The 7293-nt window shown below is 34.3% G+C and overlaps 1 long non-coding RNA gene across 1 annotated transcript; it reads left to right on the top strand.

Moving 5' to 3' along the window:
- The first annotated feature begins 4463 nt into the window (after positions 1 to 4463).
- Positions 4464 to 5601, top strand: LOC131173893 (uncharacterized). Its single transcript, XR_009144201.1, has 2 exons — positions 4464 to 4501; positions 4986 to 5601. It is a non-coding gene; the product is annotated as an uncharacterized LOC131173893 (long non-coding RNA).
- The last annotated feature ends 1692 nt before the right edge of the window (positions 5602 to 7293 follow it).

The following is a 7293-nucleotide window of genomic DNA, read 5'->3' as shown; positions in this document are numbered from 1 at the left end:
TATCAGATATCACTACGACGGCTGGGAGGAAGATGAAAGTTGATTCTGACCATCTAAACAATTATATTAATGAATTTATTAGTATTAACACAAAATAAGAGTTTAAAGAGTCAAAGACGTCCTAATTTATGCCGAAAATCTGACAGAGTTTCTCTTGTACCTAGGACCTACCCAACTTGCAAAGCATTCAAACAATACTTCTTAAACCAAAGGGCTCAGGCCCACATTCCAACAATATCACATAACCTCTTCCGAGCCCACCAATCTAGACAATTCTTAAGTAACTACATAATTTAACTATAAGGCTTAAAACTAACATTTTTTAAAAATTATGCAAACCAACTTCAAAAATTCTATAAATATGCCCCGCAATCCTTAACGATGCTATTAAACTATTGTAAAAGGAATTATACTTTTCTAGCTACCTACGAATATTTTATGAATTTTTATTCTAAGCCTTGCATAGGTAAATAGGGCAATTTAGAGTTTGGAGTTACTTACGCCAATTTTGACACCGAGAATAGGTTTGGGGTATCTAAAAATGGTGGAAAGCACTGTAATATTGACCTACTTCGAAAGTGGGCTTGGCAGCTCGACTGTCTGCCCTGAAAATGTTGTACCAGTCGCCAATGGAATTTCCACAAAATGAGAATACCTACGTGAAATCTACAATACCAAAAGTTAGAATATAATTTTTATTTAATTAAACAGACTCGTTAAAGACTCAAAAAAACACTGCAAAGCTAGTGGGATCCACCAGAATTTTGATGTTAGAAAAATTTGAAATTTATGTCGTTGCGAAGCTCTCACTGAGTGGAGCGTATTGGTGATCTCAGAATTTTTGTGGAGTTCATGGTTTAGGAGAAATTTAGCCCAAAAGTCGAAATGGGCTAAAACTTTTCGGGTTTGATTCGCACAAACTGCCCAATGAAAATTGGCGTTCTAAGTGTCTATGAAAAGCTCTCAAATAGTAGAACACAAAGGGGACTGGATCTGGTCCAATTGGTGGCCGGATCGGCTGGTATCAGGCCGAAAAGATGAAGTGTAGCGTGGCTTGAAGGAAGGACTTTGGGGCAGTTTTTCGGCCAGGTAGAGGGACGACTAGAGGCAGGGAAGGTGGCCGAGGGAGCGTCGGCGTGTGGGGAGCAAGGGGAGGTGGCTGGTCGACAGTGGGGAAAGGAGGAGAGAGAGGGAAAAGGGAGAGAAGGAGAGGAGGGTGACGCTCACAGGAGGGGAAAAGGGAAAGAAAAAAGGAACTGATTTGATTCGACCAATTTGATTCAGTCCAGTTAGATTTAAGGTACTCAAAAATTAATTTTTACTCTGTTCTGCAACTCAAAACAAGGCCCGAAAATTTCAAAAAAAATTACAGAAAACTCAGAAAAATTTGTGGAGTCTAAATATATTTTTAAATTTGTCACATGGTCTTTAAATTAATTTTTTAAAAATCGATAAATTAATTGCCTCAAAAAATGAAAATCCAATTTTGAAAACCCAAAAAATTTAAATTAATTACTATAATATTTAATACATTAAAATATTATAATTTTATATATAAAATAATTATTTAAAAATTCAGGGGCGTTACTTTGTAGACCCAAATAGTATGTGTTAGGGTTTGCTAAATGGGTTGGGCCTATTGTAATGGTTTTATGCTATAGGATAGATTTAACTTATTGTTCTTGGCCTTAGGCCTTATTGTTCTAACTGTAAAACTTCTTTGTATTTGAGCTTTAGTCCCTCCTTGTCTAATGAATCACTATCTTTTAGCAATAATAATAATAATAATAATAATACATTTTTATATTTATTATTTTTTGAATTTTTTTAAACTTTTGATTTGGAATTAAAAAAATCGAATATAAAAATTTTACATTTATTAACTTTCTATTAAAAAAATAAAAAAGAAAAACCCTCAAACAATTTAAAATTAATTTCACACATTCCATTCATGTACCCTTCCATTATTTCATCAACTTTCCCTTCTATCCTTTTAAAACTTTTATGGAATGCCTGAATTCCTATATATGGGGAGGCTTTTTCATGGTTATCATGCAAATATCACTTCCAATTACTAAAACTTTTCTCCTTTAGGAGTAATGCCACTAAAATCTCCAAGCAAAGCTACTAATCCTTTTGGAGAAGAGACAGGGCCTGGTGCAGGTTATTTCAATTGTGACTAACCCAATTCCAAGAATATAATTGCAATAATCTACCAATTCTTGGCAAATTAACTTGTCCCTTACGCCTCTTTTTCCGCCTAATTATCATGACGCAAGCTCTGTGTATAAATAGCTTACCAAATGCAGACCATATTCAGCTCAGTAAGCTATACAAGGAAAAGCTCACCACCTTCTAAAATGGCCATTTCAAGCAGAATTGCTCTAATCTTTGTTGCTGCATTGGTATTCCATTTCTGCCATTGGAGGCAATAAAGCTGTCAGTGATGGAGAAGGATTTAAATGTCTTTCCTGGTGAAAGTGAAGACCTTTCTATGACTACAGATCTAGTCTTGCAGTCAGTTGCAAGTACTGGAATTGGCCATGTTCCTGCTTTACAGTCATCAGTATTTCTTTCCTCAATTGGGGTAAAAAAGTGCTCATCAACTTTGACTCTGGATGACAAAAAATATAGAAAGCCATTTGAACGCCCAGAATAAAATGCTATAAAATTATCCAGAATTAATAAAATTTATAACTAAGTAATTGAAGAAATGCCCATAGGGTGGAAATTATCAGCAGAACTCATACTTTTATTTGCAAATATTTGTCAATATCAAAAGGAAAAAAAAGGTGCAAAAATATTGTCCCATAACTTCACATAGCATCTCTACAGAAACTTTGGTTGAGTAATAAAAATGGAGTAGGTTCCATTCAGTGTACCAAATTGTTCCAAACAGCTAGTAAGGCATCACAAATGTTTTTCATGTTCATGATTTTGGGCATCTTACAGATTTTTTCCTCCTATTTTTGTTTGGTTCAAATTTTAGTTTAACCCCGATAAACACTTGATGCTGTGTACTCCCTTTATCTCCTTAATTAATCTCTCTCAAAGAATACCATGTCTTTACTGCAGGAAAAATATAAAGCTTTTCATACTGGATTGCCAGTAACTGTTGCTGAAACACTTCGTCGTACAGATCCGTAGACTGAATTACCTTTATGGCTAGTACTTATGTTCACGGTAATTTCTGTAGTAATAAATGGGATATCTAAATGTTTTTAACTTTCTATCATTAAGCTGCTTTTAGTTTCATTATAAATTTTATATATATTGAGGGAACTACAAATATATCAACTGATATTTTGCAAATATAGAATTGAATATCTAGCTTTTCAAATTCTGTTAAAATAATATTTTCTATTTTAGCATCTTCGTCTTTCATTGGAATATCTTTTTAGGTTCTGTGTCTTTAAATAAACAACCTTTTAATCTCGCTTTAGATGAAATAAAGAAATAATGTTTAGTGGATTTGAAAGTGAGGAATATTAATGAAAGGACTAAAGTTTAGTGGATTTGAAAAGTCATGAACCATATTATTCATTTTGGTAAAAGGGAGGCCCAAGTGTATATTTTTCCAAATGTGCACCCTCTGTATATACAATCTGTTAAAAGCTTACATAGGGCTATGTTCCTGAAATATTTCAATGTCAAACTTGCCATCAGTATGATTGTATTTCTCTGCATTTATAGGCTTGATTACAGGATTTTCACTGTTTAAGCCTGACTTTTGTGATTTTATCTGAGTTGTTTTTAGAAAAGATTTTGATAATTCTTAAATGATATTAATATATTTTCTTCTTGGGGAATATTATGAAACTTTTTTTTTCAGTTAATAGAATTAAGTTAAGGTGTAATTCAAGGTCCCTGTTGATCTTGATCAGTAGTTCATCAAAAAGTGAATAATAGTCCTAATGACTTGTTGCCAAAAAGTGGCCTAAAAGATACTTTTTCCTGAATGGAGTTTCATGTGTTGAAGTAGAGAATTTCATTCTCACTTGTCCTCTGATTGTGAAGTGGCTTAGGATGCTTGGAGTTGTCATTTGATATACAAGGAGAGTTGACATGTCTTAATATGGAATGGTTTTGGTGGGAGAAAACCCCCCACCACCACCCCGCGCGGGGCTGGGCGTGGGGTGCTGGGCGCGGGGTGGTGGTGGGGGGTGTTTGTTTTGGCACTATCCACCTTTTTACCCTATATTCCCTCTGTAAACTAACCAATATTTTCTTTCTTAGAAAATGTAAAGCAGCTAACGTCTTAATTCTTTGAAAACACCTATTAATCCACCCTGCTGGCTATTTACATCACCAATCTTCTGCAGAGACCATCTGAGCTGATACTTCGGAAAAGGCCATTTGCAGCATGGTTCCCATACGCGACAAAAGAGCGTCTTTGGTGCCAACTTGATGAATTGATCAATTTGGGCCACATGGTGGATCAATGAGATAAGCTTAAAAGCTATTGCATTTGCATGGAGCTTTGCTAAACCATCTGAAGCTTGTAAGTAATATTTTGGTTAAAACAAGTCCTTGAGGTTTTCCCATAATACATATTAAATTATGCATGTAATAGTAATTTTTTTTTATTAGTGTAACAATTGGCTTTTTGTAAAACTTTATTGTTAAGTTTGCAATTTGTAAATATTTTTTAAAACATCAACAACTATCCAGATCATATTTGGCTAATATTAATTGCCAAACTAGAGATATCAATGTTGTCATTGCAATAAAAATTACACAGAATGGTAATTTTTGAAAAATATTTTCTTGATTTGTAAGGGCGGGCAAACCTCAAGGACTGAAATATAGTTTACCCTATTATTTCTCTATTAGCAGCTTTCCATTTTTTTTAACCAAACTGTCCACCTCTTCTATGCATTGTTCTCACCTAAAGGTGGACTTCAATGATGCAATTTTTTTCTGCTGCCCGTTAAGAAATGTTGTGGAAACCATAAAAATTAATGGTTTTCATGTGTTTTTCTCAGCTAAAGGTGGACTCGGATGATGCATTATCTTCTGCTGCCTGTTGAAAAAATGTTGTGGCAACCTTCAAAATCAACAATGAAGCTGGTGAAACTAGGGATTAATCTGGATACTTAACAGCTGATGATTCACTTTTTTAAAGTGTATAGCTTAGCAACGGTTTGCTTTCGTTACATGGCAATTTTTACAGGAGTAAAGCTGCAATTCCAAAGTTAAATATCCATACATATACATATAGCTGAGCGCCTATCATTGAAAAAAGAGTAAAAATGGAGGGACACTCACTGATCAAAGGAAAGAAGAAATATTTTTGCCTATGTTCTGTAATGTTATGGCAAACGTCTGCCAATTGTGCGGGCCTGAAATTGACAAGCAGAAACATTTTTGCTTGCTACTGGCTCGAGTATAATAGAGGGAGAGTTGGTAGGGATAAGTGTACCGAGTATAGACCATTCAAGCAGTGTACCTGATGTCTCAAAGTGTTGAACCCTAGGTTATCTCTTATCCCCTCCAATTGTATGTTACATTGTGAAATCTATGTTTTTGTATGCTTTAATGAATATATGTAGTTATTAATTTGAATTATTTGGGTTTAATGTAACTGGATCTTGATTCCAATTTACTAGGGAATAATGCACAAATGGTTTCCTCCATTTTGCTTTTATTACTTGGTGATATTTTTGACGAGGCTTTCTATTTAGATAAAATCTGAGATCCAAAGTGTTAGAAGAAAGAATACAAGTAATGAAGAAAAGGATTGTATATTTGTCTGTGTCTTTGTCTGTCAAATTTACAGAGATATTACATCTATTTATACATGAGAATATGAGCTAATTTAGACAAGAATAATAATTGATGTAATTATGCTACATAAATCTCCTATAATCATGTTAATTGCTGTAATTATGCTAATTGCTATAATTATGCTAACACCCCCCTCACCCCTCAAACTCAAGGTGGTAGCACATGTGCCAACTTGAGTTTGCTTAAGAGATCCTAAAAGCGAGCGGGAGGATGCGTTTTGATGAATATATCAGTGGTTTGGCTGATAGAGGAGACAGGAATCAAACTGGACGGGTAGAACGATAAAGAGTAGTGCTAGGAGCAGATGCAGGCGCAGGTACTAGATCAACAACTGGTGCATATTCAACAGAGGCAGGTAAACTGGACGAGTAGAACGACGAAGAGTAGTGCTAGGAGCAGATGCAGGTGCAGGTACTGGATCAACAACTGGTGCAGATTCAACAGAGGCAGGTATAGTTGGACTAATATTGAGCACATCACAATCACCTGGATCAGGATTTGGAAACAGCTCTTTGGTATAATAACAGGAATGAAAGAATGAACCAGAACAGGTTGTAGAGAGAGAAGAGAGACCCCAGAAACTAGAAATAAAAACTTTACGGCTCTGATACCATGTTAGAAGAAAGAATACAAGTAATGAAGGAAAGGATTGTGTATTTTTCTGTATATTTGTCTGTGTATTTGTCTGTGTCTGATTTACAGAGATATTACATCTATTTATACATGAGAATATGAGCTAATTTGGACAAGAATAATAATTGCTGTAATTATGTTACATAAATCTCCTATAATCATGTTAATTGCTGTAATTATGCTAATTGCTATAATTATGCTAACACAAAGTATTGGTCTTTAATTGTTTTTCTTTCTGCTTAAATAAATTCTAACTGCAGATAGGAACTAGGTGATCTGTGAAGTGATTTTGTTAAAACCAGGTTACTATCCTCCATCCCTTTTGACCGCAGGCCAAATCCTATTGACAAAAACAAGAACAATATTTTTAGTTGATAAGTTAGAAGGCTTTGTCTGCTCTTGATTGTTGCTATGTGCATATCAGCAATCAGACTAAACAAGAAAATCTCAGTAGTACTGAAACAAGACAATCATGCAACAACAAAATGTCCTAATTTCTTAGATTAGATATCAACCCATGTCTTAATTAATTATTTATTCCTAATAAAATAAATAAAGAAAACTCTTTAAACAAATATGTTTGCCGGCTGAATTATTTATTCCTCCTTTATTAGATACTAGAAGAAAATAGCAAATCAAAGAGCATGATTTTGGATCTTAGATTTGAGTCTTTCAATACAATTTCAATGTGTTACAAATTAATGGGATTAAGATTAAAACAAATTTTTTGAAGGAAGAAAATCACAACTTATACAGCAAACACCAAATTGGTTATTTTTAATGAACAAGATGGCAGAAATGATATGAAAGTTGGTTTGGTTTCCTTGAAAAGTCCAGTGATGCGAAGGATTTTAGAACACCAATACAAGCAAA

The sequence above is a fragment of the Hevea brasiliensis genome, chromosome 15, assembly GCF_030052815.1.
Source record: "Hevea brasiliensis isolate MT/VB/25A 57/8 chromosome 15, ASM3005281v1, whole genome shotgun sequence".
Classification (NCBI taxonomy): domain Eukaryota; kingdom Viridiplantae; phylum Streptophyta; class Magnoliopsida; order Malpighiales; family Euphorbiaceae; genus Hevea; species Hevea brasiliensis.
Note: the sequence above shows the minus strand (reverse complement) of the source record. Positions and strands in the feature narration are given on the sequence as shown.